This window comes from Rhineura floridana, chromosome 16 (assembly GCF_030035675.1).
Source record: "Rhineura floridana isolate rRhiFlo1 chromosome 16, rRhiFlo1.hap2, whole genome shotgun sequence".
Taxonomy (NCBI): Eukaryota; Metazoa; Chordata; class Lepidosauria; order Squamata; family Rhineuridae; genus Rhineura; species Rhineura floridana.
In genome coordinates, this window is record NC_084495.1 from 35,998,835 (window position 1) to 36,023,551 (window position 24,717).

Here is a 24,717-nt window from a genome sequence, read left to right on the forward strand (position 1 = left end):
CTAATAAACACATTTCTGCATGCAATCTTGCCCAATTAGACATTTTCGCAAAGCAATTTTCCCTAATTATATTAAGGAAAGTTGCTATTTTCAGTAATATATGCATTTAGATAAACACTTTACCCTTGTAATTTTGTACCTGTTACTTGGCTGGAGAACTGCACTGCAAAATTTGGAGAAGGGTGAATTTCAAAGGATGCCTGTGTTCCCGTTTGCATACTTTTTCGGAAATTGCACTTTGGGTAGGTTCACTTTCTTCTTTTGTTTTTTAGATTTTTTAGATTTTTAAAATATTCTTTTGTTTTTTAGATTATTATTGAAAATACAAGTACTGAAATGGAAACAAACCAATATCTGGACAGTGATTACACAGTTTACAAGGATACGTAAGATTATGAGTAAACCGTAAATAACAATGATTCCTGTTATAATCCAGAATATAATATCCACAAGGAAGGAAGGAAGGAAGGAAGGAAGGAAGGAAGGAAGGAAGGAAGGAAGGAAGAAGCCAGCATACATCACTAAATTTGATCTAGTTACTAGGAGGAAGGTGCTGTGGACTCTTTTTATTTAAATATTTATGACATTTGGATTGAGAAAAATCATATTCCTGTATTCTCATAAAATTGCAAAAGGATCATGACTAACTCCCCTCTGTCTAGTGCCCTGGAGTTTTTTAAACATTGCCCATTAGATTCTAATTTTGCCCCCATCCCTACTTGGAAGGGACCTTTGAGGTCATCCAGTCCAACCCCCTGCCCAGTGGAGGAATCTGCAACTACAGTGTTCCTGAGGGATGCCTGCTCAGCCTCTGCTTAAATGCCTCCAGCAAAGTGGACCTCTCCCCTTCCTGGGACAGAAACATGTCTAAAATAATCAGAAACTTCCTAAATCATTAATTAGCAATAGATTTTCATTACATCGGTCCCCAAAGAAAAAGAGGATAACTGGTTCTGACACCCTGCTTAGAAATAATGCACCAAATGGCAAGGGTTCATGCCACAGGGGAGTTTTAAAAGGAGAGGGGCAGAGCTGTCTGTTTCAAGCACACTGCTCTGATTTCTCCATTTGCATCAGGGGCGTAATCCCTTCATTTTGCATGCACGAGAGGATGAAACCCAATTATAGCAATCTAGCATTGGATATCAAAAGGAAGATGAGCCAGAAGAATCAAGCATGTAATTTCTTCATTGTTCATTCTGATTGAACACGAACGAGGTTTTTTTTGCATTCAGATCTTTACCATGAACAAGCCGTGTCACAGAGAGAGAGAGACAGAGAGAGTAGCTCAAGCAGCTTAACTGAGCCCAGATTTTTAAAATACATAAGATCCCCCCCCCTGCTGCCAACCTGGATGCAATTCTATCCCCCTTTTTATGTTATTTTTAAATCTAATCTTAGATGAAGTGGCACAGCTGGTTGCATCGCTCCTGACAAAGAGAATTTTTTTTTTTTTAAGTAGCCTCCATCTCAGATCTCAAGCCATGGATGCTAATAAAACAGATTATAAATAACAACATTGATTTGCAGGCCCCTCTTCTGGACACCTCGCTCAAATGAATGTCTGCTCCTTTCATGAGAAATAATCTCACCTTCTTCACCTTGAAGCATCACCTAGATGGCATCTCTCTGTAAAACAGGCCAGGCTCTTCTCCCAGTGATCACACAGGGCACTCAAGTGAATAAATGGTGCTAGGGACCTACAGCCCTCTACCTCCAGCTAGCGTTGATCTCTGCAGGCCAAGTGGAAGGAATCACGGTGGTCTGAAGGCCCCCCACGCGCAGAAAAGGTTCACCATCCACCCCATACGGTAAACAAGGTGGCGGAAGCTCATCTAGCAAGTAGAAACGGTGGGATCTGTCACTCACCGGTCTCCGTCAGATCACCTTATTCCACTGGGCTGTGACTCAGTGGCAGAGCATCTGTGATGCACAGTTAAACTACGGAATTTGCTCCTCCAAGAATCTGTATCGGCCCTCAACTTGGATGGCTTCAAAGTAGGATTAGACAAATTCATGGAGGATAAGGTTGTCAATGGCTACTAGCCAAGTTGGCTATGCTCTACCTCTACAGGGAGAGGCAACATGCTTCTGAATGCCAGTTGCGGCAACCTGCAGGGCAGGAGAGTGTTCTTGTATTCAGGTCCTGCTTGTGGGCTTTGCATGGGCCACAGTGACTAGATGGGCCACTGGCAGCACTGCCCAGTTCAATCCCTGCCATCTCCAGGCAAGCTGGGAGAAAGCCCTGTCTGAAATTCTGGACAGCCACTGCCAGTCCGTGAAGCCAATACTGAACTAGGTGGACCAATGGGCTCCTTCAACCAAATAAAATGTTGACTTTTTGGTAGACAGAAAACCTCCAGTACTGCCCTCCTTGGTTTACATGTACAGCTCTCCTTCCTCTTTCAACAAGCCTTTTAAGTAGAGACCTTATCCCAGTCTGCATCTGTGTTGGAATTGCTTTTTAATGTGTTTTTAAATCTTTTTCTTTTTTCTTTTTTTTAAAAAGGTTTTTAACCTTTTTTAAAAAAAGATGTTCTGAAGACTTAAAAAAAATGTTTTTAAAGATGTTTTGTTTTAATGTATTTTAAAGGCTGTCTTTATGATGTTTGAAAGTGTTTTTAGTGCTTTGTTTGTCTATTTACTGTCTATTTATTTATCTTGCATTTAGCCAAAGGCCATTGCAAATACAACATACATCACAAATACCACAAATACAACAAATGCCACAAAATGCGATAAAATAAAATAAAATCAGCCACAGTTTGTCACTGTGGGCTCCTTCTGGGAGGAACGGCGGGAGATAAATCCAATAATAAATAAATAAACTCTCCTCACTTCCTCTGTTGTAATTGCTTTCCTTTCCCAGTTCCCCAGATCAGGAGTCCCTCGGCAGCAAACAAGCTTCCCTGAAAGATCTCTGGCCAGATTCAGAGGTAGAGTGTCTGATGAGCTACGAGGTGCACTCTCGGTGTTTGTGGAGCAACAGTGATGCCCAACAGGCTGAGCCAGTGCCCATCTCCCAGAACTGTCTGCAGAACCAGGAGGGGCCACATGTGGGCAACAGAGCACATAGAATCATAGAACAGTAGAGTTGGAAGGGGCCTATAAGGCCATCAAGTCCAACCCCCTGCTCAATGCAGGAATCCAAGTCAAAGCATTCCCAACAGATGGCAGTCCAGCTGCCTCTTGAAGGCCTCCAGTGTCAGAGAGCCCACTACCTCTCCAGGTAATTGGTTCCATTGTCATATGGCTCTAACAGTTAGGAAGTTTTTTCTGATGTCCAGTCAAAATCTGGCTCCCTGCAACTTGAGCCCATCATTCCCTGTCCTGCACTCTGGGATGATAGTGTCCTGCAGAAGGTCCCAGGTTCAATTCCCGGATCTGAGGGCCAACCCAGACTTTGTCGGGCAGGACGGACCAATGCAAACTACTGCTTTCCCTCTCAGAGACCTTTGCCTCCTGAGCTCCCGTTCCTAAGCCTTCACCCAGCCTAGAACAGGCACCCTTTCTCACCCACCCACAGAGGTCCAGTCTGAGCTGCAACTAGGGATGGGTGGATCTGTCAGTTTCAGGTGTTCCACTTTCTTCTTTTCCAACCTTAATTTCAGTTCTCTGCATTTCTATAGCCGTTAGCCATTAAAAAAAATAACACCCATGAAAACATGTCATTTCAGCGTAAATTTCTCCTAATACATTTCTCCTAATATGTGTTTTAAATTGTATATTTGTTTTAATGTTTTTGATTGCTGTAAACCGCCCAGAGAGCTTTGGCTATGGGGCGGTATACAAGTGCAATAAATAAATAAATACATTTTTGTATGTAGCTTTGACTAATGTACACATTTTTGCAAGCAATTTCCCTAATATAATTCATTTTATGGATTATAAATTAGATTATGTTATTTTCACTAATATATTCATTTTTATTCACTCTTTCCCCTAGTATATGCATTTTTGTAAATATTGTTTGGTTGGGAAATTAATTGCATACTTTAGACATGTGCCAGTCCCGAAGAATGGCTGTGTTTTAGTTCTCCTATCATTTTGGAAGGAGCAAATCTGATAGGTTTCCCTTTAAAATGTGAACTTAATCAATTTCCCCCCCAGTCCCTAAGCTGCACGCACTGATTCCAAAGAACAGAAGCTGCACTATTTTCCTCATCAGTTTCCAACTCAGTTCCCAATAAATAATAGTTTCAGCATCATTTAAATCCAGAACTGTTTTTATTGACTTTATTCAAAGGTGAAAATAGTATACTAAAATATAAAAATCTGATTTCCAAATTATTACTGGTGGCAAGAGTATCAATACTGCAACATTGGAAACATCTGGATGAGCTGGACACACAGGTCTGGTACAGAAATATTTGCACAGTAGCAATCCTGGACAAAATCATGTTGCATCTCTGATTCCTAAGAGGCAATACAAAACCAGAATCGTTTATGTCCATTTGGTGGAGATTTATAGAGTACACTTCGCAGCAGGCTTTACATAATCAACTTCCTTCAACAGCAAAAGCTATTTGGCTTTCATGAGTAATTAACTTGGAACATACATTTTCTTTGTTTCTCATGCATCGTAACACTCTACTGGTCATTCAAATTGTAAGACACTTACCTGTATGTATAAACTTACCTAAATGATTCTGTCATTCTATATATGAGGTACACATTGTTATAAATACTGGTTCTGGGGAGTGAGGGAGATGAAAAGGTTTTCATTTGAATTAGTTGTATTTTCTGAGATGTGTTTTTGTATAATAATAATAAAAAAATTTTTTTAAAAATAATAGTTTCAGAAAGCCAATCAAAATACACAATTTAGTTTCCTATTTACTGTAAAAGTTTTACTGAGTTGATGTTTGTTTTTATTTATGATGCTCCATGTATGTTTATTTTTAAACAGATTTTAGCCATGTTTTGTACCCAATTTGGAGAACTTTTTGATCAAGTGGTTTGTAAACTTTCTACATAAGAAAATAAAAGGAATGGCCATAGCTCAGTTTCAGACCTGCATTTGTTGTCATTGCAGGGGGCTATGGTTCTGTGCAAGAGGTTCATGGCCAAATCCATTACTTATGAAGAGAGGCTAGGCCAAAACCCCAGGACCAAAAGTGGCACTTATGACTGACAGCTTTTTGCAAAAACTCTTGTTGCAGCCCTCCTCAATGAAAGTGGCCTGAAGATGACTCAGAAACTGCAAGTGGGACCTGTGACAAAACAATACAGTAGGAGTGTTCTTGTTCCTGTTCCTGTAGGAGTGTTCCTCCTCCAGCATACTCCATTCTGTTCCTCCTCCCACCTGTCAAATTTGGCATGCAGGGGGTAGGAGCGATAAGGCCATGGCCTGCCAGATGATATTAAAATGATGACATAGCTCTTGGATCTCCTGATGTCCCAGATGTGGCCAGGAATCTTCTACAAGGCAGCCTCCCCCAGCCTGGTGATTATTACTATTACTGTTATTTATTTATTATTTGATTTATATCCCACCCTACCTCCCAGCAGAAGCCCTACTACTACTACTACTACTACTACTACTACTACTAGTAGTAGTAGTAGTAGTAGTAGTAGGCAGCGGTGGCGGCGGCTGCATAGTCTGTAAATTATATCCTGAAGCCCGTAGGTAAGGATTTTATTTTATTTTATTCTGCTGTCTTTTATTGTTTATTGTTGGTTTTAAATTATTATTGCATGCAATTATTATAAAGTATAAGCAGAATGATTTAGAAGCAGAATGATAAATTTCATATATATGTAATATTTAATTTAAAAATCATTTATCGTGATAAATGTAATTAGAAATACGCTCATGACTGCATGCGACATGCAACTGCAGCTGCCAGGCCTCTCTCCATGCTGCTGCCAGTATCTTGCTCACCCCTGCCGGGACAGAGGGAAGGAGACGGCCCGTGAGCAAGGAAGTAGCCGTGGTGAGGAAAAGGAGGAACAGGAGCAGATCCTTGGGGCTGATGACACAGGAACCTACAAAACTGCCTTGGGCAAAGTCAGTCTGTTTGTCCACCTAGCTCAGTATTGTCTACACTGACTGGCAACGGCTCTCCAGGGTTCTGGGCAGGGGACATTCCCAGCCCTACCTGGAGATAATGGGAATTCTACATGCAAAGCAGGTGCTCTGCCACTGAGCTATAGTCTTTCCCAGGAACATACAAAATTGCCTTAGGCAGAGTCAGACCATTGGTCCATGTAGCACAGTATTGCCTACACTGGCTGGCAGCAGCTCTCCAGAGTTTCAGGCTGGGGACACTCCCTGGAGATGCCGGGGATTGAACTTGGGGCCTTCTGCATGCAAGGCTGGTGCTCTGCCATTGACCTATGTGGACCCTTGAGTGGGCCCCCTGCTGAGGCATGTGCCTTCTAAGTACCTGACCAGGCCAACTCCTGACGCTGGCCCTGCCTTGGACACTAGGCCGGAGTAGGGGGTTCCCAAACATTTCCCCCCACAGACCACCCAAAAATTGCTGAGGGTTTTGGCAGACCCACTTAATTATCTCTCTGCCAGTTGTAGCAACTGTAACGTGCTGTGCTAGATCCTGTACAATTTTTTAAACGCATTTTCCCATAAACACCACAGATCACCTGAATCTTCGTTCCCTTCATTCCCACAGTTTGAGAACCCCTGGGCTAGAGCAAGGCTCATCTCACTGGAAAAGCCTCACAGGAGTTAGCCATGCTGGAGTGGAAAGATATTGCACTGCTACAGCAACCTGCACCCCACACTGCAAGCGAAGGGGGTCTGCTTGCTGGGGTTATGGCATTTGGGTGTTTCAGTGGCAACTCCTCCCCTGTCCCATCCAAGCAAACCCATCTGGCATGGCGGCAAAGCAGGTTTTCCCTCCACTTGCAATGCACGCTGTTTGTTGACTCTGTTTCATTCCAATATGCAAAACATAATCTCACCTCCACAGCCGCCTCAAAAGTTTCTAAATAACCCCTCCTTTGCCTCGATATTTAATCACCCTCTGAAAAACTGTTTAGTGCTTGTAGCTTCAATGAGGAACATTATTCTTTAAACAGCTTCACTCCATCGTGGGGCAAGATGATTAGGTTGGCGATGGAGGGCCGCCTCAGTGTCATCATCATTTTCATTAGCACAGTAAATTATGGCTGCTTTTTCCTTTTTTAACGGTATGGAGTTGTGTGATTGCCATGCCAAACCCCCAGCGCATTTTGTGAGCACCTGACATCTGAGAGGCTGCGAAGGACACATTCAGAGAGAAAAGGGCCGAGGCTCAACACACAGTGGAGACTTGTGGCTCCAATGTCAGTGCGCATTGAATCTGCCCCAGGTTTTAGTCTGAACTTTCAAGGAGCTGTCCAAGGTGCTGACTAGGACTTGTGCCTGAGCTTGCTTTTCCCTCCTCCCTCCCTTTTGATTTTCCTCATGTGTCTTTGTAGATTGTGACGCTGAGAGCAGGGACCATCTTAGTAGTGATTTTTGTAAGCCTGTCTGAGAGCCTTTTTGTCTAAGGGGCAGGCAGGTGTGTAGTCATCCAGGGTTGCTGGGGTCCCAGCCAGGTCCCTGAGAACTTCTATAAAAATTAGAGTAGCTCTTTCTAAATCTGCATCTATGCATATATATCAGCATGTGGGGATTCTATACAATTCTGTGTCCTCTTTTTTTGGCAATGTGAAAGTGACCGTGCTGGTTGTTAGGGGAGAGGTGAAGCCTGCATATTCTATGTGGACAAAGGTCTCAGCGGGGAACCGAGATCATGAGGCCGGTAATTTACCACCCACGGCTGGCAGCCTGAACCTTCCTGATGAATCAGCATCATGAATGCCCAGCAGATCCTTCCTCTCCTTGTGAGAGGAAAAATTGTCCATTTGTTATCTGACCATTTTGCCTGTTATGTAGGGCAAGCAGAATGGCTACAAAATATATGGCACACACCAGCCCTTGGAAAAGGCTGTGAGCCACGGAGCAACGCTGTAAAGCTATATTGAATTTAATGTCCCATGAAGCCCTCTATCCAATGGAAAAATCTTTCACAATAGCACAAGTGTTTTATGGCACCACCATGCTTGGAGTAATAGAGATTCATTGTTAAGCAAATATTATTGAACTGGCAGAGGCTGGCAGCAATAAATAGGGAATGCAGAACTTACGGGGGGGGGGAGAGAGAATAATATGAACCTTACCTAACTGGTGTGTGTGTGCCGTTTTCTGCAGCAGGTTTTCTGTTTATCCCAAACTGTTGACGTGCTTCCAGACGACCTTTTTAATGAGCATTCATCCCAATTTGTTTGGGGAGGTTAGACAACATTGTATCAAAGGAAGTCTTACCAATTTCCACACTTTCCAGTGCATTTCCCCACCACTTTCCTCATCGCAAAAAGTTTGATCTTTTGAGGAAGTGGGTTTGTTGTGTAAAACCTCCCAATAAATAAATTTTAATTGCACAACCTGAATTTGCCAGTATGTGATAGAATCCCTCCTGAAAATAGCAGCAGTCCGGAAGCACCCGTGTTCCTGAAATATCCCCCCCCCCGGCTCAGGCATTGTCCTCTCATTCTAATCCTCTGAACCCTCACAATTCGTACATGCTCTTGGTTTGTGCATAGCAGGGGTGGGAGACTTTATGGCCCTCTAGATGTTCTTGGACTCCCAGCCGCTTTTAAAAACAGAAATTGGAGATTGGTGGGGTGACAAGGCAAGGTCTTTGGCCAGGATGAAAACAATGGTTTTGTTTTTATGTGTGGAACATTCAAACATGTGATCATCCCCTTGCCACCCAAAATCAAGGAGGCCACATCTGCACTATATCTTAAAGCAGTATTATAACACTTTAAATAGTCATGCCTTCCTCCAAAGAATCGTGGGAACTGTAGTATTTCCCTCACAGAGCTATAATTCTGAGAGTGGTTTAACAGTCAGTCCCCCTTCCCATGGAACTCTGAGAACTGTAGCTCTGTGAGGGGAATAGGGATCTCCTAACAACTCTCAGCACCCTTCACAGTCCCCAAGATTCTTTGTGGGAAGCTGTGACTGTTTTAAATGGGGTGATGTTATTTTAAAGATCTAATGCAGATGGGGCCCTACCCTCCTCTACAGACCAAAGCCTTGTCCAGTGTCTGGTGCAAAATTATCACCCTCCCCTCCACCCCCTGAATTATTAGACTGAATCAGAAGCTTCACTTGGTGGCCCCAGGCTCCAAGAGGTCTTCTGTATCTTTAAAAGTTGTACAGGGGGAAGGGAGAATTTCACTGTGTGGTTTTTCCCATTACAGTGTTGCAAGAAAACCTGCACTTAGCTGAATTTTCTCTGCTCTTAAAGCTACAGAATCATTCTCAGGCCCCGAACCTGGCAACCTTACTTTGGATGCTAGATCAGTAAGTGGGAGCCTTCAGAGATGGCTGTATTTTTTCTGTAAATCGTTTGTCCAAATAAGCTGATCTCTGGAAGCTTTTCCTTTATTTCTTTTTTGCAATTATTCAGCAGGCCTCAGGGAAGCTTTAAATTCACCCGACAAGCTAAGGACTGTCTGCACAGAGGAAAAATGTGTCCTTTTCAGCATTGAAAGAAAGGAATTATTAATGCAAATAGTTCCATTACCCAATTCTGGCATGGAAAGCAAACATCACAGCAAGGAGAGAGCTGAGCTGATCGACCATAGAAATAAAAAATGTTCTTTTGGTTTAGGTAATACTATTGGGCTCAAAGGCCCCTCGTCCTTCTTGCTATCAGTGTTGCTTGTGATGATTGATTGCATTTGTAATTAGAGATGGGGAAGAAATTCAATTTCGTTTGCATTTAAAGGCAAACTTACCTAATTCACACTTTCTAAAACAATATGCAAACTGACACACAGTAATCCTTTGAAATTCTCACTTAACCGAATTTACAGTGCAGTTCTCCAGCCGAGTAGAAAAATATAATATATGCATATGTTGGGGTAAAGTATGCATATAAATGCATATATTAGTGAAAAGAACATACAAAAATGCATTATAGTAGGGAAAATGGCATTAAAACACTGATGAATTTTCATGAGAATTTCTGCCAATTGCTACAAAAATGTGGAGAAGTGAATTTAAGTTCAGAAATATGACAAACTGGGAGAACCAAAATTGACAGGTTATCCCGACTTGTAAAATAGCTTTAAATAAATTGATAATCGTGCAACCAAGTCGCAGCTTTAAATGTTGTGTAGAAAAGGGAGCTCTCTGCTATTCCAGGGTCTTTCCTTCTCTCCTTGATGGCATTTTGGCATGGACAGTTTGCACTGCACAGCTATTAAAGATATGGGAGCCTTCTCCTCTATGGCACTTCCGGGGTTTAAATAACCCAAAGTAGCTGACAAATCTGTTTAGCGACATGGTCACTCATCTACTTCCAATTCTCCTCTATTTTTAGGGCAATGGAGGTGCTTAGGAAAAACATAAACATACATACACACACACACACAAATTTAAAATGGTGGAATGAGCTCTGGGGCAGGAGACAGGTCTGCAGGTCCAGAGAAATCTAGCCATAGTGGGCACCTACCTATTGGTCAATGCCTGTGATGTCACCAACCTGCCTCAGCCAGCAATACCCAAAGCACTTTTGCAACTATGTTTTAAAAAATATTTCAGTCATGTCTTAATTATATTACTGGGTCACTGGGTATGACATTACCAAGGAATCCAATAAGTGTACTCTTAAAATACTTCGAAGACTATGTTGAAAATGTAGATGTAGAACATGTAGAAGTGGTTACTGTTCTTTTCATAGCAGCTTAAATGTCAATTACAAATGTCAATGATTCTTCCCCACCCCCTCTGTCAGGATTCAGGACACAGCATTAATGTATAAGCTAACATATTATGTCCAAGCAACAGAAAATGTATTATATGAAAGCAAATTGGTTGAAAGGTGGGCGATCTTTATTTCCTTCTGGAATGAGAAATTTGGTGAAGATGCGAGACCATATTCTCTTTAGTTTAAAATATGGGTTAAATGCCTTCTTTATGGTTTTGGATTAATGACTATATCTTGCTATTATTCTTGGTTTTTGTATTATTTTAAAATTTACAATAATCTGTCATTACTATTATTACATTTATATCCCAAGTTTCCTTTAAGAAGCTCAAGGTGGCATGCACAGGCCTCCCATCAGCCTTTTTTTTACCTTCACAACAACACTTTGAGGTAGGCTAAGCTGAGAGACAGTGACTAGCCCAAGATCACCTAGTGAACGTCATGGCTGAGAGGGGATTTGAACCCTGGTCTCCCAGGTCCTAGTCCAACACTACACCACCCTGTCCATGAGTATGGGGCAGGGTAAGGTGAAAGGTGAATATATACACTCATCTATTCCTCTTTAAATTATATTTTTAAAAGCTGACAGTTCACTTGAAGCATAAGAGGAACAACCATAGCACTCAGCCCTGCTCTAGAGTTAAACTTTCATACATGTACACATATAAGGCAAGTCGCCAAACTGGATGCATATCACGGGTGAATAACCTGCTGTCACCACTTTAAGAATGTTACATCACTCTTCACCTTGAGCCTCTCATGCACTATGTACACATGTTCGTGCAAGACAGAAAGCAAAGGAAAGACATTTTAAAAATGATATTCCGAGTTCTGACTCGCATTTCCCACCCATCCACCATGCCTCGTTGACTTTCATATTACTATACTCCTCAAATTAGAACTTATTTTGCTCAGAGCTATTTGTAATACTTTAATGTACAGCCAATCCCAAGTGAAAAAAAATGCATTTATTCATACATAACAGTATGCAATTAGACCACCAGGGTTTGTTTGCAGAGCGCTTGATGATCATTTTGAGTTTAGCCCTTTTTGCTCCAATTTCTCATCCCCAAAGCAGCTACAAAAGAGGATTAATTCATATGAGTGACCCCCCACACACAAGTTTTCTTGGCAACTCCTTAACTGCTGTTGCTGCATTAGGAGATATTGTGAGCACGTGTGGCGCTTCAAAGTTTAGGAAGGAGGGAGAGAGGGAGGAACTTGCACAGGTTTGCAGAAAATGAAGGGGCCATGACAAATAGCCACTTAAGAGCGGTTGCCTTACCACAGTGCATATCACTGCTTTCATCATTCTCCCCATGTTTAAAAGGTATCCCAAACTGATTCTGCGACTTGGCTTCCGGCTTATTTTTAACACTGAGATTTCAAGCCATGCCCAGGGGCATCTGAATGGCCACTGTGGGAACAGGATGCTAGACTGGATGGGCCATTGACTGATCTAGCAGGGCACTTCTGATGTTCTTATTTAGAGAGACAATGTGGTGTAGTGGTTAAGGTGTTGGACTACGACCTGGGAGACCAGGATTTGAATCCTCACACAGCCATGAAGCTCACTGGGTGACCTTGGGCCAGTCACTGCCTCTCAGCCTCAGAGGAAGGCAATGGGAAACCCCCTCTGGATACCGCTTACCGTGAAAATCCTATTCACAGGGTTGCCATAAGTCTATTCGACAGGATCGACTTGACGGCGGTCCATTTCGTTTTCATCATAAAACACGAGTAGAACCACCTCTTGATGGTTGCAGAGTACAAGGTTTTTGTCTTTATTTATGACACTGTTCATATAGTGTCCAACTGGGAGGATAGGTAGATATAAATTTAACAAATAATATTCTGAACCAAAGGAGACATTTATCTAGAAGGTGAGAACACCAATCATTAAGCCAATATCTATCTCTACTGCCTAAATCAAGATAAACAGAATAGCCAAATGTGCAATGGCCACTCAAGAACTCAGAAAAAAAGGAAAAAGGTTTGTTGAGGTAAATGAATTGTACTTCATTAACAGCCCTGTTCTGGTTTATCCTTTGGTGGCTGAGTACACACCATGCCTTCAAAGCAAATTTAAAACACATGGCTTCCCCCAAAGAATCCTGGGAGCTGTAGTTTTACTCCTCACAGAGCTACAATTCTCAGCACCCTTAACAAACTACAGTTCCCAGGATTCTCTGAGGACACCATGTGCATTAACTATGCTTTAAATGTATGGTTGTGTATGCAGCACACCCTAAGAAATTGGGGTTTTTTTTTACAACTCCTTTAGTTTTCCACCATTCACTATTCATTTCCTGCTTCTGAATAAAAACAGTTGCCTCTTGAAGAGGTTGCCAACATCAGCAAGGCAGGGGCCGGGGTGTGGCAGGGGAGGGATGCACTCTGAATCTCCGTCCTTGCTTTCACGCTTGGCCACACCCACGCAATGCAAATGCGGCCTTGTGCAGTTTAGGCTTCTCCTTTTACCCCACCAGGGAAAGTGATGCAGGTTCAGCACATCATTGCATATCAGGCCTTGTCAGATAACATCACTTCGCACAAGGTCAGCCCAAGCCGTGCAACCTGATCTGGTGTGACATCCTTGTCAGGCTGGATCAGGTTCCAAAAGCACTGGCGGTTTTTGTCCCGGGGCCAGAAAGTGCCAAAGAAAAAACAGCCGTCACCAATCTATATCCTTTGGATCAGGTCCAAGACAGCTCACCCACCTGTTGTCTTTATTCTCAGAAAGTGCTGAAGCAGGCTTCCCTGTATGAAATATTTATTTATTTATTAACTTATTTATTTATTCAATTTATATCCCACCCTTCCTCCCAGAAGGAACCCAGGGAAGCAAACAAAAACACTAAAAAGCACTTTAAAACAAAGAACAAGTCTTAACAATAAAAGACTTCAAAACATATTAAAACAAAACAACTTTAAAAACATCTACAAAAGCAATTCCAGCACAGACACAGACTGGGATAAGGTCTCTACTTAAAAGGCTTGTTGAAAGAGGGAGGTCTTCAGTAGACACCAGAAAGATAACAGAGATGGTGCCTGTCTAATATATAAGGGGAAGGAATTCCAAAGTATTGGTGCCACAACAAATATATGACATGGTAAGATAAAAATGATACAAGGGCAGCAGCTCTCTGCTTGGAGGACCAGTGGATGGGTCAGTGACGATGCAGTGGGTGGTTGTTAATAGGGAAGGGTGAGAAATTCAGTTCAGTTCACATTTCAAGCCAAATCTATCAACCCCCCACTTTCCAAAACCATATGAGAACCACAATACAGCCATCCTTCAAAATTTATACTTATTTGAATTTTGCAATGCAGTTCGCCAACCAGAGTTTACAAAAATGCATATGTTAAGGGAAAGTCTGCATAAAGATGAATATATGAGTGAAAATAACATACAAAATGCATTATATAATGAGTAATGGCTTGCAAAACTGTGCATTAGTCAAAACTGCCTGCAAAAAGATATTTATTAGGAGCAATTTGCGCTAAAATTCTGGAGAATTTTCATGAGGATATTTTAAAAAAAAAAAAAACATATTGCTGCGGAAATGTGAAGAACTGAATTTAAGATTGGGAAAATGAGAAACTGAGATAACTGAAATGGATAGATCTCTCCATCCCTAGTTGTGAAGTTGGAAGGCAGAGGGAATTTCTTGGCACGATGAGCAATGGAGTTCAGGGAACTGGGTTTGGGAGATAAGGATGGGTGAGGAAGGGCGGGGGGGGCTTAATGTAGAGGTGATCTCCCCTGATTGGAACAGAATGAGAAAGACCATGAGGATGTTTAGAAAGGTTTTTTAATGTGCATGTGTGTGTATTTAAGGATAAATGAATCTGCCATTTGCTGTTCCTCTCAGTTTCTCATTTTGCAAGTCTTACATTTAGTTCTCCACATTTTTAAAAAAAGTACTCCTCATGAGAATTCTTCAGCAAATGCATTTTCTATGCAATTTTACCTAATATAACGCATTTTAATGTTATTTTCACTAATATATGCATTTTTATGCACACTTCCCTGCACACTTATGTACACATTAATTGTTTGGAGAACTAGACTGCAAAATTCAAGTGCGAAATTGAAAGGGTAGCTATGCTTTGATTCATATATTGTTTCATAATGTGTGAATTAGGTAGATATGCCTTCAAATGCAAACTGAATTGAATTTCTCACCCATCCCTAACTCTAGGGTTGTATTCTGACCAAAAAAAAGCCATCTATAGAAACAACGAACTTGTTCGGTGATTCAGCGACAAGACCCTTGCTGACTGTCCTGTGATCACATTCCTCAAGTAATTATGAGTCAAGACAGTTAATCTTACTAAGAATTTCTGACATATCTTTCAGCCTTTGACTCGTTTTTTGAAAATGCAACTACAACAGAGGTAAAAGATAATTGAAAGGCTGTTATTCTAGAGGTTACTAACTAAATCAAGTCCCAAGGAGGTTACAATTCACCCTTATATCTAACATTCTTTTTAAATGCACATTGTTGTTTGGGGGATAACGTGTCCTACGAATATAACAGTCACACTTATAAATTATTCATTGAAAAATGTTCAATGAAAACTGAAGATCAGTTGAAGTAAACAAAGCTCAAATCTTCATTATGACTCCTTTCTTTTTAATTGCCATGTACCCTAAACTTCAGTGTGTATATCTGAAAAGGGTGTTGCATTATTTAATTTCCACACTGAGCATGTTACATCTTCATTTTCCAAGCCCTAATGCGAAAAAGACAAATAATTGGGTGTTAGAACAAATTAAACCAGAACTGTCACTAGAAGCTAAAATGATGAAACTGAGGTTATACTTTATACACATAATGAGAAGACATGATTCACTAGAAAAGACAATAATGCTGGAAAAACCAGAAGGGAGTAAAAAAAGAGGAAGGCCAAACAAGAGATGGATTGATTCCATAAAGGAAGCCACAGATGTGAACTTACAAGATCTGAACAAGGTGGTTCACGACAGATGCTCTTGGAGGTTGCTGATTCATAGGGTCATCACAAGTCGTAATAGACTTGAAGGCATATAACAACAAAATATTTCACAGCTATATCAAATAGGCTACAAAATACATAAACAGATAAAAAGACAGATTTAAAACCAAAACCAGGACCAATTATAACAATTATACCATTGCTTTTAAAAATCACTTAAGGAACCATCTCATCAGCTCCATCAACTAAAAAGGCCACAAGAAAGTGATCTCACGCAGCAGGTAGAAATGTATAAACTGGCTCACAGTTTTAGCCTAAAAGGCAGGCCAACCTCCCCCCCCGCATACCTTTTATTTGAACCCAAGATCAGAAACCTTCTGCTGTCTTCCATATTCTTCTCCATCTGCCACTTTGCTTTTAGTTTCAAATCAAGCACTGGAATGGAAGACATCAGTGAGGGCTCTTGTTGCCATGGTGACTGAAACCACAAAAGGAAATAGGCCTCAGTTCTTTTAAAGCCATTCGAGGGAGCATACACAAAATTGCTTAATGTGGATTAGCCACACATTAACTGTTGTTGTTATGTGCCTTCAAGTCGATTACGACTTATGACGATCCTATGAATTAGGGTTCACTAGAAAAGACAATAATGGTGGGAAAAACAACAGGGAGTAGAAAAAGAGGAAGACCAAACAAGAGATGGATTGATTCCATAAAGGAAGCCACAGACCAGAACTTACAAGATCTGAACAGGGTGGTTCATGACAGATGCTTTTGGAGGTCGCTGATTCATAGGGTCGCCATAAGTCGTAATCGACTTGAAGGCACATAACAGCCCCAGCAAGCATAGCCAGGGATGATGGAAGTTGTAGTACAACAACATCTGGAGGGCCAAAAGTTACCCATACCTGATGTAAGCAGTATACCCATTTTCAGTGCTTTGGGGGGGGTAAAAAATGAGGTGCTGGTACTTACTCATACCTTGACAAAAGTGCTGTGAGTGCCAGCACAAAATGGTGGTCATGGGCATAAAAAAAAAAGAGGTGGCGGTGCTCCATACCGGTGAGTTCCATCACAAAGAAAGCACTACCTATTCTACAGCCTCACATATTGTGCTCACTAGAAGCTTAGCATCCATATGGACATGCGGAAGCTAAGCTTTACACAAGCACCATATGTGAGTGAGGCTGTATAATGGGTATACCGCTCACATCCGTTGTAGAAGTTCAGGCAAACACCTTAACTTACCATTTCCATACTTTTTAAAAATAGTACGTTTTCGGTGCTTGAGTGAATTTGTAAGTGCCTTCACTCTTCTCTTAAACTGAAGGAGGGGTTTGTGGGATTTCACATGCGACCTTGGAGTGAAGGAATATTGCAAGGATGGGGGAACCTTTGGCCACCCAGAAGTTGCTGGACTCCAACTCCCATCATCCCTGACCACTGGCCATGCTACTGCGGCTGATGCAAGTTAGGAATCCCACAACATCTAGAGGGCCACAGCTGTTTCCCACCCTGGGATAGAAAAAGGACTTGGTGGTAGTGAAAAAAGACATGAGGGGGGTGAAGGGTTAATACCTTTTGTCAGATGAAAACAAACAATGGTTAATACCTGGATTTCTCCCAAGATATGAGAGAGAGAGAGAGTCAGAGAGAGAGAGAGAGAGAGAGAGAGATGCTCACATGAGGAATAACTTTAAAGGAGTTTTATTTTTATTTTATTTTTAAAGCAATCATTCTGAGGGCTTTGTTGCTTTGATAAAGACAGTGTGATTTCGTAGCAGCCACAGACCATGAGAGGAAAACCATGGCAACCAGAACTTTCTTCCTACCTTTGAATGCTCTGCCATCAATGTACATGCCTATTGCTGCCAACGTTCATGGGAGGAAATGCATTTTTCATAAGTATTAAATAAAAATTAGCATCGGAAGAACTGATGGTCTTAATAACTGTCAGGAAACACTGAGAAATGTGTCTGTAACACCAAAAGAACTCTATTTATGTGGCCTCACTAATGTCTAGGAAGCCTCAGCTCACCACATAAATGTCACCAGGCTTTTGATTCATGGATGCCTGTCATTTTGCATTTGAAAGATGCTGAAGATTCTCTGTATCCAGTTTGTGCTAGAAAGTGTCAAAGCAAATCAAACAGCAATGGACATTGCGTCAGCCCTGTTGGAGCAGCATTGCTTACCATTTATTAGTGAAAGAGTTCACAAATGTCAGTTTATTTCTTGACTGAGCCAGTGGCCAATACGGTAAACTTAAAAATTGATGTTTCTGAGACAAAAAAAGAGCACATTTGTTTGTCTGTTTGTCTGTAGCATTTATGCCCCACCCTTTAGTCAAAAAGTCTCTCAGACTGCTTAGAAAAATCAGTATTAAGAAGGTTCATGCTGTCCTCAGCTTTACAACCCAAAAAGGCATGACACAAGGAAAAAGGAACAGGAAGGAGGAGAGGAAAGCAAGCTCAAGCACAAGTTCTTCAAATTACAGTTCTTAAAAGGCAGTTTAGAGCAGTAACTCCTCACCAATGTCAGTGATGGATCTGGGTGCCTTGCCTTTGATAAAGAAACCACTCCCACCCCCCTCAAGTCCATGATCAGAACAGGTGACAACACCCAGGCCAAGAGGGCAGGGCAGCTGCTGTCACAACCGCCAGCGTCTTGATTCCTATTAGAATCCTCACAGGAGGGCCTTGATGGACTTACCTCCTCCCTCGCCCATTTCAGCAACAGTTCTTGTTAGCAGAGCCACTTAAATAACCCAGACAAGTCCAGAGAGAAAAGATCCTGACAACACTTTACTGGGTAAAATGAACAAAACCAGTGTATAATCTGAGGAAAAATAAATAGAGAGGTCTTGCCTTTTAATTCAGGCCTTGTACATAGCAGGAAACCATGCAACCAAACATTATAGAGAGGAAAACTGCCTCAGAACTACAGAGTCAATCAGAGCACTTGCTACCTGAGATCATGCCACTTTGCCTAGTTGCTAAGCAACAACTCCTCTTCCTCCACCACCACCCCTTGGTTGGCTGTCTTACTGATAGCAATTAACCCTTAGATTACAAAAGGAATGATCTCTGCTGTCAGGAATGGCACTGTTATTGTAGTGTTTGCGGAGGCCAATATCAAATAAAATTTAGCCACAGCAGGAACATCCAGCAATACTTCTGAGGAAGTGATCCTGTACTAGAGTTGAAAATACATGCAAGATCCATCAAATATGAAAGGTCCACATGTGAAGGTATGTATTTCTTTTTTAAAAAAACAAAAACTACACACAGCATTCTTGATCCAAAATGAGCATTGTTGATGTTTTGGTTTGTTTGTTTATTGCTCTGAAAATCTCTGATAAATAGACCATATCTTAAAATGCTTCACTTTCATGAGTAAACATTATTTAACACTGAAGCAAAACTGGCATCTTTATGGCATGAAATATGGTCAAAGACATAGACCAACTAGCACGGGAAAAATTACTGTCATCCGTTCCTGATCTGTCCCAGACATTCATAACTCGTCCTGATTCCTTTGCCAACTTTGCAAAGGGCCGTTTAAATTCAAACCAATACAGCACAGTTGCCAACAGACAGAGCAAAGAAAAAGTACCTTTTGTGTGCATGCATGTTCTCAAAGACCAGGCCCAAATCCAGGAGAGTTATAGGGTGGTTATTTATCTTTCTTTGAATATTGGGACATAGGAAGCTGCCTTATAGTGAGTCAGACCTTTGGTCCATCAAGCTAAGTATTGCCTACACTGACTGGCAGCAGCTCTCTAGGGTTTTGGGGGAGGGAAACTTTCTCAGCCCTACCTGGAGAGGACAGGGATTGAACCTGGGATCTTCTGCATGCCAAACAGGTGCTCCACCACTGAGCTGCGGCTCTTCCCCTAGAATTTGTGTTGGATTCTCAACTCCAGGTCTGGCTCTGGGTCTGAGGGGACCTGTGGTCAAATGTCCTCTAGTGGAGCCCCTTCATTGCTGGGCATTCTCAGTGGCCCTAGGGGCAATGACTAGCAGCTACGAGCCATCATTTTTAATTGTCCATATCCCCGACACAGCATAATTCCAGAGCATTGTGGAAAATTAAAATGGCAGCTCCCCAGGGGATCAGAGTAGAGAGGAGTGGTGGGCCCTCCCAGGATTTTGGTCCCCAACACTTGCCCAAGGATTATTTTTATTATTTATTAATCAGTTGCCTATTGTTACAACCTAGGCGATGTACCACATATTAAAATGATCTACCAAAATGAAATAATCAGTACAACACATGAGACAACATCAACTTCACCAGGAGGAAGATAACATTATCAAAACTATCTAAGGATGTTCTCGTGACACTGGCTGTACTCATCTCATTTGGATCAATGCTTAGATTTCATAGAAGCAAAGCGGCTCCCACCATGGAAAGATGGCATTTTCTTAGCTTCTGAACAGAGGGAAGACTGAAAATGGTGGATGTAACAGAGGAATCACACCAGATTCCATCTAACCTGTCCTTCAGCATCAAGGAAACTCACATTTCTCATTTTTTAAGTTTCAGACAAGAACAGATGATGAGGTCAGACGCAAGTTCAGTGATGGGGCTCAATTCTGGAAAATTCATTACAAGAGTTGGGGCAGTAAGTTTTGAGCTGTTTTTCTTTGTTTTTTAACATTCTGGAGGCCACAGCAGGCAGTTTAATTGTCTGGTGGCTGAAGTGACTGCCTGGTTGGATCAAAGAAACATGAGGAAATAACTGTCTAGAAATTTTCTACACAATCCTTCTTGCAAACATCTCATTTGTATTGCTTATTGATTGATGCATTTATTACATTTATATCCCACCTTTTCCTCCAAGGAATTCAAGGAGGCGTACATGGTTCTCCCCCTCCACATCTTATCCTCACAACAACCCTGTAGATTCACCTAGAGAGCTTCATCGCTAAGTGGAGATTTGAACCCTAGTCTCCCAGGTCCTAGTCCAGCACTCTAACCACTATGCCACACAGAGCACAAGTAGCTACTCTGTGGCCTTCCAGGAGGGTCGGGATGTCTTCTCGATCGTCCCAGAGTGCAGGACAGGGAATGATGGGCTCAAGTTGCAGGAAGCCAGATTTCAACTGAACATCAGGAAAAACTTCCTAACTGTCAGAGCCATGCAACAGTGGAACCAATTACCTTGAGAGGTAGTGGGCTCTCTGACACTGGAGGCATTCAAGAGGCAGCCGGACAGCCATCTGTTGGGAATGCTTTGATTTGGATTCCTGCATTGCGCAGGGGGTTGGACTTGATGGCCTTATAGGCCCCTTCCAACTCTACTATTCTATGATTCTATGAGTCATTGGATTCCCACTCCCACCAGGCTCTGCTAGCATGGCCAATGGCCAATGGCCAGTGACAACAGGAGCTGAAGTCTAGAAACATCTACAGCTTAGCCACACCTGGCAAAGAGAGAAAGCTACAGAATTCCCCTCAGGATGCCCCATTATCTATACTGTGGATTATTTGATTACAGGAAGGAGAAGAAAATTAGGGGGGGGGAATTGTATTCCGTGTTATAAAACCATACATTACAAAACATAAAACAGCTGCCCCTCTAATTTAGGATATACTTACAATGATTATTCCGTACACCACAACCTTTTTCTTCAAACAAAGATCAAAAGAGAGGAGAGAAACGACTCTGTTGCTAAAAGCGTGTGGTTTTATTGTGATGGAAAGGAAACAACCCCACAGGTGGGCTGTGTGTTATACAGGCAATGGCCGAAGGTAACTATGGGGATTAATTGGGGGTGTTTTAATTGATATCTGGGATGTATCATTGCCACATTAGGGCTGTAACTGAGGGTGGAGAGCTGCAGTGACCTCTGGATGCCCTATTCACTTGGAAAACTTGGCAGCGGCTGATTTGCACCCAATTAATTATTAGTGTTATAAGTAAATGAGTTATTAGCATTCATGAATTCTACAACAGTCAATTGATTCTTCTGCCCGAAAGCTTTGGAGAGCCTGTTTTACCGTTTCTTAAAGCTGTAACCATAGGAACTAAGTGGCTGAGAACAAAAACCTTTACAATTAATGAGGCAGCATCCTCACCCTCTCAGGTGATAGTGGAATGTGTACCAAAGCCACCCAATTCCAGCTGGGGGAGTTTGCTACTTTTCCCAGAGGAAGGCGAGCGGGACCCTTACCATCGCTCATTTTATTTTAGTGTTTAAAATCACTTTAATACAAGGAAACAGAAAACCACAGCACATCAAGTAACTATTTCCCTCCCACTGGAAGTAGTGGAAGTCACAGGGAGAAGAGTTCCTGAACTGGTCTGAATCTGTCTCTGGTTTGAGGGATGAGGATGGATCCCTCAGATCCAAGCCGTTGCCCACCCCTCTCTTGACACCGTGCCAAGCCACTCCATCAAGCCGCCTTTGGGGTCTATCAGACATCAGAGCTTCGGCATCAGTACAGCCAAGGTGCGAAATGTTGCAGCAGCTTCGGGGAGACGGGACCCAACATCAGGAACAGGGTCATCGCTCAGTGATAAAGCATCTGCGTTGCATGTAGACGGTCCAAGGTTTGATCCTCAGTACCTCCAGGCAGGTCTGGAAGAGACCCCTGCCTCAAACCCCTAGAGCAGCCTTTCCCAAGCAGTGTCCCTCCAGATGTTGTTGGACCACAATTCCCATCTTTCGTGACCATTAGCAATGCTGGCTGAGGCTGATGGGAGTTGTGGTCCAACAACATCTGGAGGCACACTGGTTGGGAAAGGCTGCCTTAGAGAGACACTGACAGGGCAACAATCCTGAGGGAGATGCTACTAAAGGGAAGGGCGGTAGCTCAGTGGTACACCACCTGCTCTGCAGGCAGAATCAGTCCCTGAGCATCTCCAACTGGGAGACAGACCCCTGCCTGAAATCCAAGAGAGATGCTGTCAGTCAGTATAGCAGAGCTTGGAAAAGTTACTTTTTTAAAACTACAACTCCCATCAGCCCCAGCCACCATTTATTTTTATTTTATTTATTTGTTTCATTTATAGACCGCCCATAGCGAGTGGCTCTCTGGGCGGTGTACAAAAAGGTTAAAATACAAAATATCAACAATAAAATCAGACAACAAACAATAAACACAAGCAGCAACTAAAGAAAAAAAGAAAAAATAAAAAAATTAAATTATAACATAAACGCTTAAAATGCCTGGGAGCATAGCCAGGTCTTAACCTGGCGCCAAAAAGATAGAAGCGTAGGCGCCAGGCGTACTTATTCGGGGAGGCTGTTCCACAGTTCGGGGGCCACTACAGAAAAGGCCCTAGATCGAGTAACTGTCCTCCGGGCTTCTCGATGGGTTGGTACCCGGAGGAGGGCCTTAGATGCTGAGCGAAGTGACCGGGTAGGTTCATAGCAGGAGAGGCATTCCACAAGATATTGCGGTCCCATGCCGTGTAAAGCTTTATAGGTCAAAACCAGCACCTTGAATCTGGCTCGGAAACAAATAGGTAGCCAGTGCAAACGGGCCAGAACAGGTGTTATATGTGCTGACCGGCTGGTCCTCGTCAGCAGTCTGGCTGCTGTGTTTTGCACTAGCTGAAGCTTCCGAACTGTCTTCAAGGGCAGCCCTACGTAGAGCGCATTACAGTAATCCAGCCTAGAAGTTACCAGAGCATGAACAACTGAGGCGAGGTCATCCCTGTCCAGATAGGGGCGTAGCTGGGCTACCAACCAGCCACTGGATTGGGCTGATGGGAGTTGTAGTTCAAAAAAGTAACTTTTCCAAGCTCTGCAGCATAGACAATACTGCACTAGATGGACCAATGGTCTGGCTCTGTATGAAGCATCTTTCTATGTTCCTAGATTTTCATCTCTGATGTCAGAGAGGGACAGAGCTTGGAAAAGTTACTTTTTTGAACTACTACTCCCATCAGCCCAATCCAGTGGCCATGCTGGCTGGGGCTGATGTAGTTCAAAAAAGTAACTTTTCCAAGCTCTGGCAGAGGGAGCTCTGAGGTATCTTCCCAGGGGTCAGAGGGTTGCAGCCTTAATGCAACTCTGGCCAAGATCTCCTCAACTTTTTCTTTGATTTTTTTTAAAACTCTTCCGATTCCCCCATCTCTCTCTAGGTAGCTTATTAAAATAGTACTGATCTGCTCTTTCAGATATGGAGTTGTCCCCTAACGATTCATCGTAATCTATCTTCTTTACCTGTTAACTGCTTTTGCACGTTGCCAGTGTTTCAAGATTGCAGGTTTTGCTATCATTAATACACCAGATACCAAGAAACAAGGTAAAGTGGGTACACTACAGACCAATTTTAAAAGGATACTTACGCACATTGGGAGACAACAATAAATCATAGCTTGCCATCTCCTTGAACACCCAAAATATTCATATCATTAGGCATTCCCTCCTTGAAAAAAAAAATCAATATTCTCCAGAGATTCCCAATTGCACTTTACTCATACATGGCATGTTACTGACCAAGCAGGTCACGGTCAGCTGGGAGATCTGTCTCCCTCACAACAAAGATATGAGCCCTTTGGTTCCTCAAGATGCCAGTAGGCAGAGCAATCCAACTCAGGGGAAGCCGGCATAAAGTTCTACCACATCCAATTGCTGTTCAGGAGCCTCTAGGGCTGGCTGAACACCGGCTCAGCTGGGAGCTGTGCGGAGGAACCAGAAAGAAAAGGCCTGCTCTCCCAAATACCCCTCTCCAGTGACTTCTATTGCAATTATTTTCTTAGACTGACCTTTTTCCCAGCATAACTTTTCCTTGGATTGGGACCTGCAGGAGTGCTCCGAACATGGGTTGGATGTGACCTATGTCCCATGACCTTGACTCCTCCCCCAGCATGCCTACAACACGCCCACAACACACCCCTTATTCGGGGCTTACGCCTGCTTATGCCAGCTCAGCTGGAGTTCCACAGCATCCAATTCCCTTCAGCCTGGTGTAAATGCGAGTTGGATTGGGCCCTAAGAGTATAAATGAACTTTAAGCAGGGGTCGAG